This window comes from Rhinopithecus roxellana, chromosome 21 (genome assembly GCF_007565055.1).
Source record: "Rhinopithecus roxellana isolate Shanxi Qingling chromosome 21, ASM756505v1, whole genome shotgun sequence".
Classification (NCBI taxonomy): domain Eukaryota; kingdom Metazoa; phylum Chordata; class Mammalia; order Primates; family Cercopithecidae; genus Rhinopithecus; species Rhinopithecus roxellana.
The window spans coordinates 23,586,151-23,607,182 of NC_044569.1; the positions used below are offsets into that span (position 1 = coordinate 23,586,151).

A 21,032-nucleotide genomic window follows, 5' to 3' on the forward strand; every position below is an offset into this window, starting at 1 on the left:
TGTTCTAGGAAAAAAAAGAAGTCAGGGACCTGTAGTCAGGAACAAACCTGTCTAAAGTTTAGCCAAGCTGAGGGGAATGTTAAGGCCATGTAGGTCAGCTTTTTAAAAGTAAGAAATAAAGAAGATAGAAATTGATTTTTCTCCTCTGGGGATCTGTAAGCAAAGCTCTATTAACATTATTCTGCCTGTGTGTGTTGTGTGTGTGTGTGTGTGTGTGTGTGCGCACACATATGTACATGTGCATGTGAGTGTGTTTAAGAAAACTGAAAGCTCAGTCCTGCAGGTTCATTGGGAAGGTGACATGAGGCCGAGTTGATTTCTGTGGATTTGGGGTCATCGTATTACAAGCCTGCTTCAGGTAAATACATCAGTTTTTTCCTGTTTCATATCTAGAGTTCTTTGAAAGGTTGTCTCCTTTTGCTTATACATTCTTTTACCCCGGAAAACTACTTCAGAGATGGAGCCTTTTTTGGATGTTATTAATGCAGTATATGGGTCAAAAGCAGACTTGTTTTATGTTAGCTCAATGGAGACCTAAAAATGGATTTTTATGAAAATTGTCACAAAGGTCATGCCATTTACTTTCTCCCAAAATGGCTTTCTTTACATATGAAGGTTCTAAATGAAAGGGTTTGATCTTGGAAACATTGCAAATTAGATTTGCCTACATTAAATTCTAATATTTTCTGCTCAGTGTTGTTGGTCTGTTATTTCCATATCGTGTTTAAGGTTTTTCAGACATACAAAAACTGAAATAGTTATCACCAGCTGACCTACAGTACAAGAAATGCGAATGGAAGGCCTCCAAGCAGGAGGAAAGCAACACTAAATGGAATCTGGACTTACATGAAGACACGGGAAGGTAACCACATAGGTAATTATATAGGGCATTTTTCTTTTTCTTTTCTTTTTTTTTTTTTGAGATAGAGTCTCACTCCTTCATCCAGGTTGGAGTGCAGTGGTGCAATCTTGGCTCAATGCAACCTCTACCCCTCTGGTTCAAGCAATTCTTGTGCCTCAGCCTCTTACGTAGCTGGGATTGCAGGCACATGCCACCATACCTGGCTAATTTTTTGTACTTTTAGTAGAGATAGGTTTCATTATATTGGCCAGTCTGGTCTTGAACTCCTGTCCTCAAGTGATGTGCCCTCCTAGGCCTCCCAAAGTGCTGGGATTACAGGTGTCAGCCACTGTATTCGGCTAAGGACATTTTTCTTATGCCTTTTGCCATTCAATGCAGTCTATGTGTTAGCACAATAGCAATAGGAGTGTTCTAGGTATTCCCCTCAGACTTCCACAGCCTCAAAGTCCTGCTCTGTTTATGCAGACAAGCTCCAGTAGAAGAGTTTATCAGAGGCAAGGTTACCAGAAACCCCGAATTAATGTTTCTAGTAAAGGATCATCAGTGATAACCAGAAAGGGAGGGCACGGGAAGCCTAATGGGAGTTCAAGCTGTGTTTTTGATAACCACTCACACTTGCTGCTGCTTATACAGTGAACTATTGACTCGGATGAATGTTTCCACGAAAGGCCATTCTTCTCATAAAATTTCATCAGAATTTAAACCCTTCTGATGCTGACCCACTTGCATTTCTCTGCTTAGTCCCAGACTCTTATTTGACAGTTAATTACAGTAAGCCTGAACTGTTGAACTCCCTCACAGACCACTTCAAACTTTCCAACAAAATAAATTTAGCTTCAGTTCATCTGAATTAAAAGGTTGAAGCTTTCATCAAGAATCTGGACTCTGCCGCCTACTTTGGGAAATGAAGCATGCGCTGAGACATTATTTTTCTCTCTCAAATACCCAATTGCTGCAATAGTAAAAGAAAAAAAAAAAAGCAGAAAACATTCAAGTGAAAAGAAAATCATGCACTAATTACTGGATGTGCTGTTCTGAAGTTCTAATTTCAAGAAAACTGCACAGCCAGTATTTCTAACGGGAAATGAACCAACTTTGAGACCAGCCAGGTTTTTGCATCTTTAATTTGTACTGGGCGCTTTTGATATTGCAGGCCTAGAGAGATAAAAAAGCAACTGAGACAATAGGCAGGCGCTGCAGTCCTTTTCAGGTGCTGAGCTCTCCCTGGTATCCTAATTACAGACTCTTTACATGAAGAATTCTTTTTGAAGCTAATCATAGTGCTGAAGGTAATGAGAGTGAAGGTATGCAGAGGATGCTAATGAAAAAGTTGAGAAATCTCTTTCGAGGATGTCTTAATTAAGAGGTCTGTCTTTCAAGGGAAAGAGAACAAACATTTATTATTGAGGACCTACTATGCACCAGGGTTTGTGCTTAGTGTTTTTCATTTGAGACCTGTATTCATTCAGTCCTGCACTGACTGTGAACATACAAATGAAGTTACCTTGCTATATATGCCTTTTCTATCTCATGTGCCTATGGGGACGCAGGTTCACTTTCAAGGTTTCTTCTATTATCTATGAGAATTCTTAGGCGCTGTTTCCCAGGCTCTCATGATCCTGTTCTCATAGCTACTCACTCTGGTTCCACTGGTGAGGAAAGCGTCCACCCCTCTGTTGCACACTGTTTCATTTATTGAAAGTGACACTGCAGCGGAACTGGTGGATCCCAAAAGTTCTGAGATAACTCTTCTAGTTTACACATTTTTAGCACCCTTTCCCCCAGATTTCTTGTGTCAAATTTCCTTCCCTGTTGTCCTGCAGAAAAACTTCAAATTTGTCTTACGTCTCTGTCTCTTCTCATCCGTTACTGTGGAATCTGGGATCTACCATCATGAAACAATTCAAATTTATTTCCCATGGTATTCTTCAGCTCTTCTCTCTCTGGAGTAAATCCTTGCCTATAATAAATACTTAACTGTACATGCCACATTTATTCAAATTTCAAGTTTTACCTAGTTAAGAACACTGCTAGAGAAATATCATCTCACAAAATTCTTGCAATAATACTGCAAGGAGGTGACTAGCCTTATCTCCTTTGACAGGTGAGGAGCCAATTAAGTGATTTCCCCAAAGTCAACATCTTGTAGTGTTGAGATTTGAACTATAGCATTGATATAGTTTTAACACTGAATGTTTTGGAATAAAGATAGGCCTTGAGATAAGAAAATAACATAATGCATATAGCCTCCCTCACTAATAAAATAAGCTTTAAGGAAATACTTTGTTATGGAGTGGCCAATGGTCAATGTTTTCAACTCACTAAATGGTTAACCCTCAGCATCCAATTATTCACTCGACACCTCTCTTTTCTGTGTCATCATTAATGTTTATAAGGTTGAGTATTTACAGTTTGTAGAGCACAGTTTTAGTCCTGGTGGGGAAGAACCAAAAATTCATACAAGTGGGAAAAGGGTAAAGAGAAAACACAGGAAACAAAATAATATAAGCTGATATGGTTTGACTGTGTCCCCACCCAGATCTCATCTTGAATTGATAATCCCCACATGTTGAGAGAGACCCGGTGGGAGGTGATTGAATCATGGGGGCGGTTACCCTCATGCTGTTCTCACAATAGTGAGTTCTCATGAGATCTGACGGTTTTATAAGGGGCTTTCCCCACTTTACTCGGCACTTCTCCTTCCTGCCGTCTTGTGAAATAGGATGTGTTTGCTTCCCCTTCCACCATTATTGTCAATTTCCTGAGACCTCTCCATCCCTGTGGAACTGTGAGTCAATTAAACCTCTTTCCTTTATAAATTACACAGTCTCAGGCAGTTCTTTATAGCAGTGTGAGAATGGACTAATACATAAGCCCATGATCAAATGTTGAAGCTCAGTGTAGTAAAAGAGTTAGCTTTAACCAAATGCAGAGGAGGGCATCCTTCCTCTCCTCTCTGCAATGGGAGTTCTAAACATTTAAAATTTCCCCACCATGTATATAAAGCATTAAAGTGCCATAGTAATGAGTTGGGAGTTTGGAAGACACTTTGGGATCAAAAAACTTTGTTTGGCATTTAATTGTTGGAGTAGGGTGGGACCAGATGAGCAAGTATATGGGGTTGTTGGGAGAAAAGGTGCTACTTAAAGCCACTCTCTGAAAGTCGTTTGCTTTGATGTCACCATTTTAAATACATTATCCGTTTTCAAAGAATTCATGCCATGTGTAATACCTACGAACTGGAATGTATATGGTCTAGTTTTCAAGCTGTGATATTGAGAGAGGCATAGTTGAAACCAAAATTAAGACTTTACTCACAACATGTAAGAGACTTCAATCTTTAAAAATCTTTGCATGTACCTTTCATATATTTTTTTGTAAAGGGAAGATGATATAAATGTATGGAAGATGCCGAACACCAACCATTGCTTGTTCAATCATAGGTGACTATAGGGAGAGGCCTGTGAACCCTCATACACTTACAGTATTCAGCCCCCACACAGGTCAAGCAGCTCTTTTCCAACAAGAGCACTCTTTTTTTTTTTTTTTTTTTTTTTTTTGAGACGGAGTCTCACTCTGTCACCCAGGCTAGAGTGCAGTGGTGCAATCTCAGCTCACCGCAAGCTCCGCCTGCCAGGTTTACACTATTCTCCTGCCTCAGCCTCCTGAGTAGCTGGGACTACAGGCTCCCGCCACCACGCCCGGCTAATTTTTTTTTTTTTTTTTTTTTGTATTTTTAGTAGAGACGGGGTTTCACCGTAGCCAGGATGGTCTCGATCTCCTGACCTCGTGATCCAGCCGCCTCAGCCTCCCAAAAGTGCTGGAATTACAGGCGTGAGCCACTGCGCCCGGCCCAAGAGCACTCTTATTAGCATGATGCTGTTTTGTCCTCAGAGTCCCAAGTGGCCATACCCCTTGTTACGTATTCCCGTTCCAATTTATTTTCCTTAGTGTTGTATACACACAAGCATGTGATAGTGTGAGCTGTTAATGAAGTTTTTAATGTCAGGATTCATCCTGTTATCTCTAAGTCAAATGACTTGGACTTTGTTTTCCTTTTGTCCAGTTGAACTCAGTTTCCCTAGTTTTAATTTCGTAGAGTATACAGTGTGCAGTAAGTGTTAAAGAGTGCCAGTAAAATCTTCTTGCCGTAAAATTTCACCAATTGGCATCAGCCAAATGACTAGAACTTTATTTTAGAGAGTTATTCTTTTGTTTCAGGAATGGTGATGGAGAATTTCCCTCTTTTTTTTTTTTTTTGAGACGGAGTCTCGCTCTGTCACCCAAGCTGGAGTGCTGTGGCCGGATCTCAGCTCACTGCAAGCTCCGCCTCCCGGGTTCACGCCATTCTCCTGCCTCAGCCTCCCGGGTAGCTGGGACTACAGGCGCCGCCACCTTGTTTTTGTAGTTTTTAGTAGAGACGGGGTTTCACCATGTTAGCCAGGATGGTCTCGATCTCCTGACCTCGTGATCCGTCCGTCTCGGCCTCCCAAAGTGCTGGGATTACAGGCTTGAGCCACCGCGCCCGGCCGAGAATTTCCCTCTTAACATTCGGATCACACTAAAGATAAGAAACAATCAGTTCTTTTTTTTTTTTTTTTTTTTTTTTTTTGTGAGATGGAGTCTCATTCTCTTGCCCAGGATGGAGTATGGTGATGCAATCTCAGCTCACTGCAAACTCCACCTCCCGGGTTCAAGCAATTCTCCTGCCTCAGCCTCCTTAGTAGCTGGAATCACAGGCACGTGCCACCATGCCTGGGTAACTTTTGTATTTTTAGTAGGGACAGTGTTTCACCATGTTGGCCAGGGTGGTCTTGAATTCTTGACCTTAGGTGATCCACCCACCTTGGCCTCCCAAAAGTGCTGGGATCACAGGTGTGAGCTACCATGCCTGACCATAAGCAATCAGTTCTTAAATACAAAAAGTTAATGGAGGAAGTAGAAGTGAAAATAATTATTTTTATTTTATTTTATTATTTTAATTTAAATTTTTAAAAATAATTTCAACTTATTTTAGATTTTAGGTGTACATGTGCAGAGTCATTACATGAGTGTATTGTGTGATGCTGAGATTTGGAGTACAATTGATTTTATGCCCAGGGACTGAGCATAGTACCCAGTAGATTGTTTTTCAGCCCTCTCTTCCCCATCTAGTAGTTCAGTGACTATTGCTGCTATCTTTATGTCTATGAGTACACAATGTTTAGCTCCCACTTATAAGTAAGAACATGTGGTATTTGGTTTTCTGTTCCTCTGTTAATTTGCTTAGGATAATGGTCTTCAGCTGCATCCAAGTTACTGCAAAAGATATGGTCTCATTCTTTTTTATGGATGTGTAGTATTCCATGATATATACACACCACATTTTCTTTATCCAATCCACCACTGATGGGCACCTAGGTTGATTCCATGTCTTTGCTATTGTGAATAGTGCTGCAATGAACATACAGGTGCATGTTTGTCTTTATGGCAGAAAATTTATTTTCTTTTAAACATATACCCAATAATGGGATTTCTGGTTTGAATAATAGTTCTAACTCCTGTGAGAAATCTCTAAACTGCTTTCCACAATGGCTAAACTAATTTACATTTCCATCAATGGTGTATAAGCCTTCCTTTTTCCCTTTTTCTCTGCAGTCTCACCAGTATCTATTGTTTTTTGACTTTTTAATTCATTTACATTCAAGGTTATTATTTATATGTGAGGGCATATTCCTTTCACTTTATTAATTGATTTCTGGTTCTATACTTATTTTTGGTTTCTTTCTCTCTTATTGTTTGTCATTGTTGTTTGGTGTATTTTTTTTTTGTCATGGTAATATTTGTGTTTTATCTCTTCTTTGTTTGTGTGTTTGCTCCAGCAGTGGTTTATATATATATATTTTTAATGATGGTACATATTATTCTTTTGCTTCCAGTCATAGGACTAAAGAGTTTTTGTAGTGCCAATTTTGTGGCGATGAATTCCCTCAGCTTGTTTGTTTGGCAAAGATGTCAGTTCCCCTTCATGCGTGAAGAATATGAAACCAAACTAAATGTTCAGCAATGGATGGATGAAGAAAATGTGGTGTGTATACACACACACACACACACACACACACACACATATATACACACACACAATGGAATACTATTCAGACATAAGAAAAATAAAATCATGTCATCTGCAGCAAAATGGATGGAACTAGAAGTCATTATGTTAAGTATTAAGTTTAAGAAGCCAGGCATAGAAAGAAAATGACTCACGTTCTCACTCACATGTGGGAGCTAAAAAAGTTGTAGAGATGTTTCACCTCCTTGGTTAGATGTATTCCTAGGTTTTTCTTTTTTTCTTTTTTTTTGCAGCTCTTTTAATGCTATTGCATTCTTGATTTTATTCTCAGCTTGAATGTTATTGGTATATAGAAATACTACTGATTTTTGTTCATTGATTTTGTATCCTGAAACTTTACTGAAGTTTAGATCCAGGAGACTTTTGGCAGAGTCTTTGGGGTTTTCTAGGTATAGAATAATATCGTCTCTGAATAGAAATAATTTGGATTCCTTTGTTTTTTTTTTTTTTTTTCTATTTGAATGCCTTTTATTTCTTTCTCTTGCCTGATTGCTTTGGCTAAGTCTTCCTCCTTTTTATTTTGTATTTCAGATTCCAAAGGGTGACAAAAGTACCCATTGCCTATTTAGAAGAAATTTTAGTCCAATTTTGTCATTTCACTATATACCAAAACTGTGTTCTTTAAATCCATGAAGGTTGGTGACTTCCTCACAGTCATACAATATGTTCACATACATCTAGGGATAATATTTTGGTCTTTCCCTATGGTATCATTCTGCAAGTGTTATAAAGAAAAGGAAGAAAGGAAAAGGGGCAGGTAGGGAGAGAAAGAGGGAGGGAAAAGGTCTCATTATATAATCAGACAATGCATATTTGATTTACCTTTAGAATCTGAATTCTAATATTTTATATATTATTTTACACTTTAGGTAGTGACAACTGCTTCATTATCAAACTTGATTAAACAACCTCACTCTGGCCCCTCCCCACAATGGTAGTCAGCATCATGGAAGATAGATCTGAACTGCTTGGAAGAAATAGATATTTCTTTCTTTTTCTTCTCTCTGTGATTATTTTGTTAGAATAATCAGAGAATGTGTGAGAATTTGTCCTTGTCATAGAATCTGTGCTCTTAGACATTTTGTTCCCAGAGGATTCTGTCAAGATATTCATTGAAGAAAGCAGAATTATTGCAGTTTCAAAACTCTTTGACAAATGTTTTTTCCCTATATTCTAATGCCTAAATCTCAGTATTAAAAATAGTCATGTTTAAGGACTGAAGTCATCATCCTTTGTAAAACCAGTATCTCCAATTTTAATGAATGTGATTATCTTTGATAAAAGTCATTCCATTTCTTTTTGGTGAACCCCTGTGGCTATTCATCTTTCATAAGAATAGCTGAAAATAACTAGAATTTTTAAAACAGCATTAAACATAAATGAAACTGAAAAATAAATTCCTGGAAAAAAAAATCAGGAAATTGACTTGTTTGAAATCAAATATTTTCAAGAGAAAGATTACCTTTAAATAAAGAAGTGTGCTCAAAGCCAAGAGTTGTGGCTGGTACCTCTAATCTCAGCAATTTGGGAAGCTGAGGTGGGGGGTTTGCTTGATGCCAGGAATTTGAGATGAGCCCAGACAACATAGCCAAATCTTGTCTGTACAAATATGCATATACATATATGTGTGTGTGTGTGTGTGTGTATATATGTATATATATATGTCAGGTATGGTGGTACACACCTGTAGTCCCAGATATTTAGGAGGCTGAAGTAGGAGGATGGCTTGAGCCCAGGAATTTGAGGCTGCAGTGAGCTATGATTGCAAGGCACCACTGCTAGTTCCTTCAAGAAATAAAAAAATCAACCAGAAGGGATCAGTGTCAAACACAGAGAATTTCTTATTTTTTCTTTTATGTACAAATTTGTGTAAGAAGTGAATTTATATAAAATAGAACAAACTGGTAAAAAGTCTGTAAAAATATCTGAGGTCAAGAATAATTTTTGATTTATTTATTTATGGGGAAATGTCTATATTCTCTTGTAGCAATTAATGTCATGGAAAGACATATCCACTGAAAATCTAGTTTAGGAATTAAAGTAAGATTAGAAATTAATCTTTAAAAATTGTTTTTGCCTTTGTAGATCACATCGATAGGAATATGAAAACATTATTGACTTTGCTAAAATACAATCTTACATTTAAGGAGCCATTTAAGAAAAACACAATTCAAAATTATGAATTAGGACTTTAAGCATTGCAAAAATGCTCCCGGCTTATGCTTCACCCATTTTTCAACTTATATGATGTAAATTTTGGAGGAAGAGTTCACATAATTCCTTGCTTGCCATTCAAATTTTCTGTTCCTATTTTCTGTGCTCAAATGCAGAAGGTACGTTAATGGAACCTGAATCATCATTCATCCAGTAAAATCCCTGCTCTTCATTCATTCAATCAATACTTTTAATTCATTCCATTTAATCACCAGTACCCATTTTGTATTCTTCCTTCTCAACATAAGCATCTATTCTCATGTCTTTTTGTTTATAAGTGCTTTTGGAAAAGGCATTTTTTTTATGTGTGTACATTTTCAACTTACGTAAATGCTATTAGTTTACATATAAGATAATATGTTTTTAAAAATATTGTTACTTGGCATTATGTTTATAAGATTCATCCATGTGACTCTATGTACATCTAGTCCGTTGCTTCCTTTTACTCTTTAGTATCATATGAAGGGCATCCATCAACCTTTATCTATCCATTCTCCTTGCAATGAACTTGCCAAACCTCACCTTCAACGCCAGACTTACCCAAATAATGCTGTAATAAATGTTACACTTGTCCTCTTAGAAGTCTGCATGAGAGCCAGGCGCGGTGGCTCACGCCTGTAACCCCAGCACTTTAGGAGGCCGAGGCAGGCGGGTCACGAAGTCAGGAGATCAACACCATCCTGGCCAACATGGTGAAACCCCGTCTCTACTAAAATACAAAAAAAATTAGCCGGGCATGTTGGCACCTGCCTGTAATCCCAGCTACTCGGGAGGCTGAGGCAGGAAAATAGCTTGAACCAGGGAGTCGGAGGTTGCAATGAGCCTAGATCATGCCACCACACTCCAGCCTGGCAACAGAGTGAGACTCTGTCTCAAAAAAAAAAAAAAAAAAAAGTCTGCATCAGAAATTTATTGGCATATCTAACTAGTAGTGGAACTGCTGAATCACACTGCAGGTGGGATTATACAAAATTTAGTTAAATGTACCAGATGCTCTCCACAGGGTCTGCTGCAGTTTACAATTCCAGGTCTCCACACCCCATCAGTTATCCATCTTTCCAACTTTTGTTAATCCAATAGGTGTCAAGTGATGTTGCTTTGCTTTGATTTGCATGTCTCTGATTTCTAGTAAGTTTGAGCGTCTCTTTATGTATTCATGTACAGTTAGTCTTTTGGTGTCCATGGGAGATTGGATCCATCAGATGCTCAAGTCCCTGATATAAAATGGTGTAGTATTTGCATATAGCATATGCACATGCTCCCATATGATTTAAATTATCCCTAGATTACATATAATACCTAAGACAATGTAAACTCTATGTAAATATTGATTATACTGTATTGTTTAGGGAATGATGACAAGAAGAAAAGTCTGTGCATGTTTAGTACAGACACAACCATTCATTTTTATATGTGAATATTTTGCATCCTCAGTTGGTTGAATCCACTAATATAAAACCCATAAACAGGAGCCGGCTCCCTGTGTGTCTGTCCGCTCGCCCTCTGCTGCGTCCTGCGGCGTCCCACTGCCCTCCTACCGTCCACCATGGCTCTGCTGCACTCCGGCCGCATCCTCTCCGGGATCGTCGCCGCCTTCCACCCGGGCCTCGCTGCCGCGGCCTCTGCCAGAGCCAGCTCCTGGTGGACCCGTGTAGAAATGGGACCTCCAGATCCCATTCTGGGTGTCACTGAAGCCTTTAAGAGGGACACCAATAGCAAAAAGATGAATCTGGGAGTTGGTGCCTACCGGGATGATAACGGAAAGCCTTACGTGCTGCCTAGCGTCCGCAAGGCAGAGGCCCAGATTGCCGCAAAAAATGTGGACAAGAATACCTGCCCGTTGAGGGACTGGCTGAATTTTGCAAGGCATCTGCAAAACTAGCGCTGGGTGAGAACAGCGAAGTCTTGAAGAGTGGCTGGTTTGTCACTGTGCAGACCATTTCTGGAGCTGGAGCCTTAAGGATCGGAGCCAGTTTTCCTGCAGAGATTATTTAAGTTCAGCCGAGATGTCTTTCCGCCCACACCAAGGTGGGAAAACCACACATCCGTCTTCAGGGATGCTGGCATGCAGCTACGAGGTTATCGGTATTATGACCCCAAGACTTGCGGTTTTGACTTCACAGGCGCTGTGGAGGATATTTCAAAAATACCAGAGCAGAGTGTTCTTCTTCTGCGTGCCTGCGCCCACAATCCCACGGGAGTGGACCCGCGTCCGGAACGGTGGAAGGAAATAGAAACAGTGGCGAAGAAAAGGAATCTTTTTGCGTTCTTTGACATGGCCTACCAAGGCTTTGCCAGTGGTGATGGTGATAAGGATGCCTGGGCTGTGTGCCCCTTCATCAAACAGGGCATTAATGTTTGTCTCTGCCAATCATATGCCAAGAACATGGGCTTATATGGTGAGCGTGTAGGAGCCTTCACTATGGTCTGCAAAGATGCAGATGAAGCCAAAAGGGTAGAGTCACAGTTGAAGATCTTGATCCATCCCATGTATTCCAACCCTCCCCTCAATGGGGCCCGGATTGCTGCTGCCATTCTGGACACCCCAGATTTGCGAAAACAGTGGTTGCAAGAAGTAAAAGGCATGGCCGATGACATCATTGGCATGTGGACTCAACTGGTCTCTGACCTCAAGAAGGAGGGTTCCACCCACAACTGGCAACACATCACTGACCAAATTGGCATGTTCTGTTTCACAGGGTTAAAGCCTGAACAGGTGGAGTGACTGACCAAGGAGTTCTCCATCTACATGACCAAGGACGGCTGCATCTCTGTGGCAGGAGTCACCTCCAGCAACATAGGCTACCTTGCCCATGGCATTCACCAGGTCACCAAGTGATGTCCCTGGTGCAAGGAAACAGAGACAACCTTTCTGTCTTCAGCCTCTGCTATTGAGAGCTTCACACAGACGATGAGAGAAGGTGGATGGTGGTGAGTGAATCATTTCTTTCAACCACAGTGTGTAACACTCAGCATTTGAATGTTTCTAAGAAAAGAACATGTAGTGACACAGGGCAGAGGCATCCGTGGCTGGCGTCTGGAACATTAAACCAAACTCTCTCCCCTGTCCTTTTATCTCCAACTTTTTTCAAAGAGTTTACATGTGCAAGAAAGTCATCGCACCAAAAAACCTGTCAATTATGCCATTGCAATATTTCAGAAGCTTTAACTGAAGTGTCAGGTTCCTTGTGAGAAATAGCACAGGTTAGAGACTTTGAGAGAAGACCTAGTTCTGTCATGAACAGTCGGCCTTGTGTCTGTCCTCCCATCTTGGAGCAACTTTATCAACAGGCCGCACTGCAGAAATGATGTTTTATGAAAACCAATGGGGCTGCTGCCACCTCAGCAAGGAAAATAATGCAGTTTCCTATCTTATGTAAGAAAAAGAGAAGGCTCTCTTTCTCTCCCTTGTCATTGCTGTTCTTTTCCTTACGTACAAACATTTTTAACTACTGCAGATTTTCATCCCATTCTACTGCTTGACTGACCATCAACTCCATCCTATCGAGATTTATTTAAGAATGAAGAACATAATTTTCTGCTGATGCCATACCCTCACCTTTCTCAGCAAAGAATAGTGGAGAGTAGGAAACTGTACTTTATCTAGGCATCCTCTTGAATGATTGTGTAAGTTTCTCCGGTTGGGATGTTGTCTCTGCCCAGTTGGACCTCCTCCCTTTGTTGAATGTGGTATACAGCCACTCATCTCACACCGTGAGTCCAGTGGCGCAGGGTGGTACCAGGAAAGAGGATATTCTAGGCTTTGTGTGCTGCTAGCTGGGTTCAGCCTTCACCCACTGGAAAGAACCACCATCTGCTCTAACCATGTAGACTTATTGAGGCCTGGTTTCTCTGTTACAATAAAATTACTGTAGACCCCCCCCACCATAAAAAAAAAAATACAAAACAAAACCCATAGATACAGAGAGCTGACCATACTTCCTAAGTTCGGAGTTTCTCATTCAGACCCTTTGCCCATTTTTCTATTGCAGTTACTGTCATTTTCCTATCAATTAACAATGTCTATACGTTTATACATGGTATTTTCTGAATATTATTCAATTTTTTGCCAAGACATATAAGAATCTTCTCTCATTTTTTTCGCTATAAGAACCATCCATACTATATGTCTTTGAATAGAAATCTTTAATTTTGATACAACCAAATTTATCATGCATATGCCTTATTATTTTTACTTTTGAAGTTTTACCAAGTCATGCTTTATAAATATGTATATATATGCATATAAATCCTGTATTTCTATTAACTTTAATATAAAGTTTTTCTCCTCTTACACATTTAGTTTTTAATCAATTTTTTATATGTGTAATGTAGGGATTCAGTTTTATTTTTTAAAGAAGTTAGTTTTTCAAATACATTATTTTTTATTGATCCCTAATATTTTACTTATTTATGGAGTAATGTGATATTTTGTTACATGCATAAAAAGTGTAATGATCAAGTCAGGGTAATTGGGATATCCATCATCTTGAATACTTATCATTTCTATCACTTGGGAACATTTCAAGTCCTCTCTTGTAGCTACTTTGTTATATGCTGTATATTATTGTCATTTCTAGTCATTCTAGTTCACTGTCAAACATTAGGAGTTATATCTTCTATCTAACTGTATGTTTGCACCCATTAACCAACCTCTCTTCATCCCCTCTCCCACTCACATACTCTTCCCAGCCTCTGGTATCTATCGTTCTACTCTCTAACTCCATGAAATCAACTTTTTTAGTTCCCACATGTGAGTGAGGACATGAGTATTTGTCTTTCTATGCCTAGCTTTCTAAACTTAATACTTAACATAATGACTTCCAGTTCCATCCATGTTGCTGCAGATGACATGATTTTATTCTTCTTAAGTCTGAATGGTATTCCATTGTATATATATGTATGTTTATATATACACACCACATTTTCTTCATCCATCCATTGCTGGACATTTGGTTTTGTTTCATATATATGTTATTGTGAATAGTGCTGCAATAAACATTGGAGTGCTTGTATCTCTTTGTTATACTGATTCCTTTTCTTTAGGATAAATACCCAGTAGTGAAATGGCTGGATTGTATGGTAGTTTTATTTTTAGAGTTTTGAGAAGTTCCACACTGTTTTCCATAGTGGCTATACTAATTTACATTTTCACTAACAGTGTATAAGAGTTCTTGATGACTCCAGCAAGTGGTTTATTGATGTTATCTTTTCAAAATACAAACATTTTTGTTCACCCTTTGTATTATTTTGTCTCTATTTTGTTTAATTCTGTTCTGATCTTTATTTTATTCCTTCTACTAATGTTGGTTTTGGTTTGCTCTTGCTTTTCTAGTTTCTTAGGTGCATGGTTTCTTAGGTGCATGGTTTCTTAGGTGCATGGTTTCTTAGGTGCATGGTTTCTTAGGTGCATGGTTTCTTAGGTGCATGGTTAGATTTAAAAAAAAAAAAATTCTACTTTTTGGATGTAGGTGTTTATTGCTTTAACATTCCTCTTAGCACTGTTTTTGCTGTATCCCACAGGTTTTGGTATGTTGTGTTTTTATTTTGATTTGTTACACGAAATTTTTTAAAAATTTCTTTCTTCATTTCTTTCTTGAGCAGGTTATTTAATTTTTAAATTTCATCCTTAATTTCTCCCAGGACATGTTATTTAATTTCCATGTATTTGTAAAGTTTCCAAAGTTTCTTTTGTTAGTGACTTCTCGTTTTGTTGATTATGGTTTGAAAAGATAAGTGACATGATTTCTATTTTTAAATATTTGTTGAGACTTGTTTTGTGTCCTAACATATGATCTATTCTGGACACTGTTCTGTGTGCTGATGAGAAGAATGTGTATTCTGTAGTGGTTGTACGAAATGTTCTTTAAATGTCTGTTACGTCCACTTGGTCTAAGTCTGTTTTATCTGATATAGGTATAGCTACTCCTGCTTACTTTTGGTTTCTGTTTGCATGGAATATTACATTACATTCCCTTACTTTCAGTCTATATGTGTCTTTACAGGTAAGATAAGATTCTTGTAGGTAACATATAGTTGGGTCATTTTTGAAATTCATTCAGCCAGGCTGTAGCTTTTCAGTGGCAGGCTTAATTTATTTACATTCAAGGTTATTATTGATATGTGAGGGCATATTCCTCTCATTTTATTAACTGATTTCTGGTTCTGTACTTATTTTTTGTTTCTTTCTCTCTTATTGTTTGTTGTTGTTGTTTGGTGGTTTTTTTGTCATGGTAATATTTGTGTTTTATCTCTTCTTTGTTTGTGTGTTTGCTCCAGCAGTGGTTTATATATATATATTTTAATGATGGTACATATTATTATTTTGCTTCCAGGCATAGGACTAAAGAGTTTTTGTAGTGCCAATTTAGTGGCGATGAATTCCCTCAGCTTGTTTGTTTGGCAAAGATGTCAGTTCTCTTTCATGTATGAAGAATAATGTTGTTGCTATAATATCCATGGCTAGCAGTTTTTTTCTTTCAGGACTTTAAATGTATTATCCCATTCTTTCTGGCCTGTAAGGTTTCTGCTGAGAAATCCACTCTTAGTGTGATGAGAATTCTCTTATAAGTGACTAGACACTTTTCTATTGACGTTTTTAGAATTATTTGTTTGTCTGTGACTTCTGACAATATGACTATAACATGTTGTGAAGAGCTTTTTAATTGTATCTGCTTGGGGATTTCTGAGCCTCCTATTTGTGGATGTGTAAATCTCTTACTAGACAGAAAGTTTTCATCTATTATATCTTTAAGTAGGTTTTGTAATCAATTCGTTTTTTCTTTACCTTCTGGGATACCAAATATTTGAATATTCAGTCATTTTATGGTGTCCCATCTGTCAGGTAAGCTTTGCTCATTTTAAAGAAATTTTTTGTTCTTTTTTTTGAGATGGAGTTTTGCTCTTGTTGCCCAGGCTGGAGTGCAGTGGTTCAATCTCAGCTCACTGCAACCTCTGCCTCCCAGGTTCAAGGGATTCACCTGCCTCAGCCACCCAAGTAGCTGGGATTAGAGGCATGCTCCACCACACCCAGCTAATTTTGTATTTTTAGTAGAGATAGGGTTTCTCCATGTTGGTCAGGCTGGTCTTGAACTCCTGACCTCAGGTGATCCACCTGCCTTGGCCTCCCAAAGTGTTGAGATTACAGGTGTGAGCCACCATGCCTGGCCTCTTTTTTCTTTATTTTTGTCTAACTGGCTTACATTAAAAGACCTGTCTTCAAGTTCTGAGATTCTTTCTTCTGCTTGATCTAGTCTATTGTTGAAGCTTTTGAACATATTTTGTATGCATTCAATTAATTCTTCAGTTCCAGAATTTCTGTTTGGTTCTTTTTTATGATATCTATCTCTTTGGTAAATTTCTCATTCATTGTTCTGTTTCTCTGAATTCTTTTTATTGTTTTTCATAATTCTTTTGTATCTCACTGAGCTTCTTTAATATTTCAAATTTTTTAAATTCCTTAAATTCCTTTTTTTCTGTAATTTCTTAAATATCATTTTAAAATCAAGATATATTGCTGGAAAATTATTATGTTCCTTTGGAAATATCATATTTCCTTGTTTGTTCATGTTTCCTGTGTCTTTATGTTGATATTTGCACATCTGGTATAACAGTCACTTCTTCCAACTTTTTGAATTTGCTTTCAAAGGGGGAGGACTTCTTCCTGAAGCTGTATGTATAGTGTTGATTGTGTAGGGTGCTTTGGCTTTGTTTCTCGGTATATGTAGTAGTGTAGTCTCTGTATGATTTCTTCGACTGTAAATAGCATCAGTGATGTCTGTGATTTCCTCGGTGGCTTAGGGTGTGGTTGTTAGTGGATACTGTGGTGAAGTTTTGCTGAGCCCTGAGATGCTACATGGGTCAGTCTTCAGGCTCCAGTCATGGCAGCAGTGGGCTGAGTATTCCTGTCCTTGGGCTTCAGAGTGGCATATGCTGGCACTGGTGTTAGTGGGTTCAGGCAGGCCAATTCTTGGGCCTTCATGTAGCTTGCTTGGGTGCTGGAAATGACAGTGGTGGGCTGGATGAGGGGTTAGGTTCTTAGCCCTTGCGTAGTGTGTGTGGTACGGGCAATGGTGGTAGCAATAGTTGGCCAACCTTCTGGGACCCAAGTGGTTCATGCTGGTGTTGGCAATGGCTGTGATGGGTGGGGTGGGTGAATCCCCAGGCCTGTATGTGGGTGCCTTCCAGCTGTGTAGGTAGTGGTAGGTTGGTTGGGCCTGACTTCAGATCCCAGTAGAAGAGTTCAGGTGCCAATGGTTGTGGACTGAGTTGGGCAGTCCCCAGAAACCTGGATGGCATGCTTAGGTACTGGGAGGGCCAGAGCTGGGCTGGGCGGACCTGTTCTCAGGCCTCCTGATGGTGCATGCAGTCGCTGGTTGTGGTAGGCAGGTACAGGGTGCAAATATATATATATTTAAAAATTTGTGATTTGGGGCGGAGCAAGATGGCCAAATAGGAACAGCTCCAGTCTCCAACTCCCAGCGCGAGCAACACAGAAGACCGGTGATTTCTGCATTTTCAACTGAGGTACTGGGGTAGTCTCACTGGGGAGTGCCGGACAATTGGTGCTGGTCAGCTGCTGCAGCCTGACCAGCGAGAGCTGAAGCAGGGCGAGGCATTGCCTCACCTGGGAAGCGCAAGGGGGAAGGGAATCCCTTTTCCTAGCCAGGAGAACTGAGACACACAACACCTGGAAAATTGGGTAATTCCCACCCCAATACTGCGCTTTAAGCAAATGGGCACACCAGGAGATTATACCCACACCTGGCCAGGAGGGTCCCGTGGCCACGGAGCCTCCCTTATTGCTAGCACAGCAGTCTGCGATCTAACCAAAACGGCAGCAGAGAGGCTGGGGGAGGGGTGCCCGCCATTGCTGAGGCTTAAGTAGGTAAACAAAGCTGCTGGGAAGCTCAAACTGGGTGGAGCTCACAGCAGCTCAAGGAAACCTGCCTGTCTCTGTAGACTCCACCTCTGGGGACAGGGCACAGCTAAACAACAAAAGGGGAATCAGCAGAGGCCTGTGCAGATGCGAACGACTCTGTCTGACAGCATTGAAGAGAGCAGTGGATCTCCCAACATGGAGGTTGAGATCTGAGAACGGACAGACTGCCTGCTCAAGTGGGTCTCTGACCCCTGAGTAGCCTAACTGGGAGACATCCCCCACTAGGGGCAGTCTGACACCCCACACCTCACAGGGTGGAGTACACCCCTGAGAGGAAGCTTCCAAAGTAAGAATCAGACAGGTACACTCGCTGTTCAGCAATATTCTATCTTCTGCAACCTCTGCTGCTGATACCCAGGCAAACAGGGTCTGGAGTGGACCTCAAGCAATCTCCAACAGACCTACAGCTGAGGGTCCTGACTATTAGAAGGAAAACTATCAAACAGGAAGAATACCTATACCAAAACCCCATCAGTACGTCACCATCATCAAAGACCAGAGGCAGATAAAACCACGAAGATGGGGAAGAAGCAGGGCAGAAAAGCTGGAAATTCAAGAAATAAGAGCGCATCTCCCCCTGCAAAGGAGCGCAGCTCATCGCCAGCAACGGATCAAAGCTGGTCAGAGAATGACTGACGAAATAAGAGAAGAAGGCTTCAGTCCATCAAACTTCTCAGAGCTAAAGGAGGAATTACGTACCCAGCGCAAAGAAACTAAAAATCTTGAAAAAAGAGTGGAAGAATTGATAGCTAGAATAATTAATGTAGAGAAGGTCATAAACAAAATGACAGAGATGAAAACCATGACATGAGAAATACGTGACAAATCCACAAGCTTCAGTAACCGACTCGATCAACTGGAAGAAAGAGTATCAGCGATTGAGGATCAAATGAATGAAATGAAGCGAGAAGAGAAACCAAAAGAAAAAAGAAGAAAAAGAAATGAACAAAGCCTGCAAGAAGTATGGGATTAGGTAAAAAGACCAAATCTACGTCTGATTGGGGTGCCTGAAAGTGAGGGGGAAAATGGAACCAAGTTGGAAAACACTCTTCAGGATATCATCCAGGAGAACTTCCCCAACCTAGTAGGGCAGGCCAACATTCAAATTCAGGAAATACAGAGAACACCACAAAGATACTCCTCGAGAAGAGCAACTCCAAGACACATAATTGCCAGATTCACCAAAGTTGAAATGAAGGAAAAAATCTTAAGGGCAGCCAGAGAGAAAGGTCGGGTTACCCACAAAGGGAAGCCCATCAGACTAACAGCAGACCTCTCAGCAGAAACTCTATAAGCCAGAAGAGAGTGGGGGCCAATATTCAACGTTCTTAAAGAATTTTAAACCCAGAATTTCATATCCAGCCAAACTAAGTTTCATAAGTGAAGGAGAAATAAAATCCTTTACAGATAAGCAAATGCTTAGAGATTTTGTCACCACCAGACCTGCCTTACAAGAGATCCTGAAGGAAACCCTAAACATGGAAAGGAACAACCGGTACCAGCCATTGCAAAAACATGCCAAAATGTAAAGACCATCGAGGCTAGGAAGAAACTACATCAACTAACGAGCAAAATAACCAGTTAATATCATAATGGCAGGATCAAGTTCACACATAACAATATTAACCTTAAATGTTAATGGACTAAATGCTCCAATTAAAAGACACAGACTGGCAAACTGGATAAAGAGTCAAGACCCATCAGTCTGCTGTATTCAGGAGACCCATCTCACATGCAGAGACATACAGAGGCTCAAAATAAAGGGATGGAGGAAGATCTACCAAGCAAATGGAGAACAAAAAAAAGCAGGGGTTGAAATCCTAGTCTCTGATAAAATAGACTTTAAACCATCAAAGATCAAAAGAGACAAAGAAGGCCATTACATAATGGTAAAGGGATCAATTCAACAGGAAGAGCTAACTATCCTAAATATATATGCACCCAATACAGGAGCACCCAAATTCATAAAGCAAGTCCTTAGAGACTTAAAAAGAGACTTAGACTCCCATACAATAATAATGGGAGACTTCAACACTCCACTGTCAACATTAGACAGATCAACGAGACAGAAAGTTAACAAGGATATCCAGGAATTGAACTCATCTCTGCACCAAGTGGACCTAATAGATATCTATGGAACTCTCCACACCAAATCAACAGAATATACATTCTTCTCAGCACCACATCGCACTTATTCCAAAATTGACCACATAATTGGAAGTAAAGCACTCCTCAGCAAATGTACAAGAACAGAAATTATAACAAACTGTCTCTCAGACCACAGTGCAATCAAACTAGAACTCAGGACTAAGAAACTCAATCAAAACCGCTCAACTACATGGAAACTGAACAACCTGCTCCTGAATGACTACTGGGTACATAATGAAATGAAGGCAGAAATAAAGATGTTCTTTGAAACCAATGAGAACAAAGATACAACATACCAGAATCTCTGGGACACATTTAAAGCAGCGTGTAGAGGGAAATTTATAGCACTAAATACCCACAAGAGAAAGCTGGAAAGATCTAAAATTGACACTCTAACATCACAACTAAAAGAACTGGAGAAGCAAGAGCAAACACATTCAAAAGCTAGCAGAAGGCAAGAAATAACTAAGATCAGAGCAGAACTGAAGGAGATAGAGACACAAAAAACCCTCCAAAAAATCAATGAATCCAAGAGTTGGTTTTTTGAAAAGATCAACAAAATTGACAGACCGCTAGCAAGACTAATAAAGAAGAAAAGAGAGAAGAATCAAATAGACGCAATAAAAAATGATAAAGGGGATATCACCACGGACCCCACAGAAATACAAACTACCATCAGAGAATACTATAAACACCTCTACGCAAATCAAATAGAAAATCTAGAAGGAATGGATAATTTCCTGGACACTTACACT

At 39.7% G+C, this 21,032-nt stretch overlaps 1 pseudogene across 1 annotated transcript in view; it reads left to right on the forward strand.

Moving 5' to 3' along the window:
- Positions 1–769: 769 nt before the first annotated feature.
- LOC104682232 overlaps positions 770–21,032 on the forward strand; it is a 112,850-nt pseudogene continuing 92,587 nt past the window's right edge. Inside the window, exons 1-2 of the transcript XR_004055707.1 lie at positions 770–874; positions 10,658–12,119. The product of XR_004055707.1 is annotated as an aspartate aminotransferase, mitochondrial-like (transcript). The remainder of the gene's footprint in view (positions 875–10,657; positions 12,120–21,032) is intronic.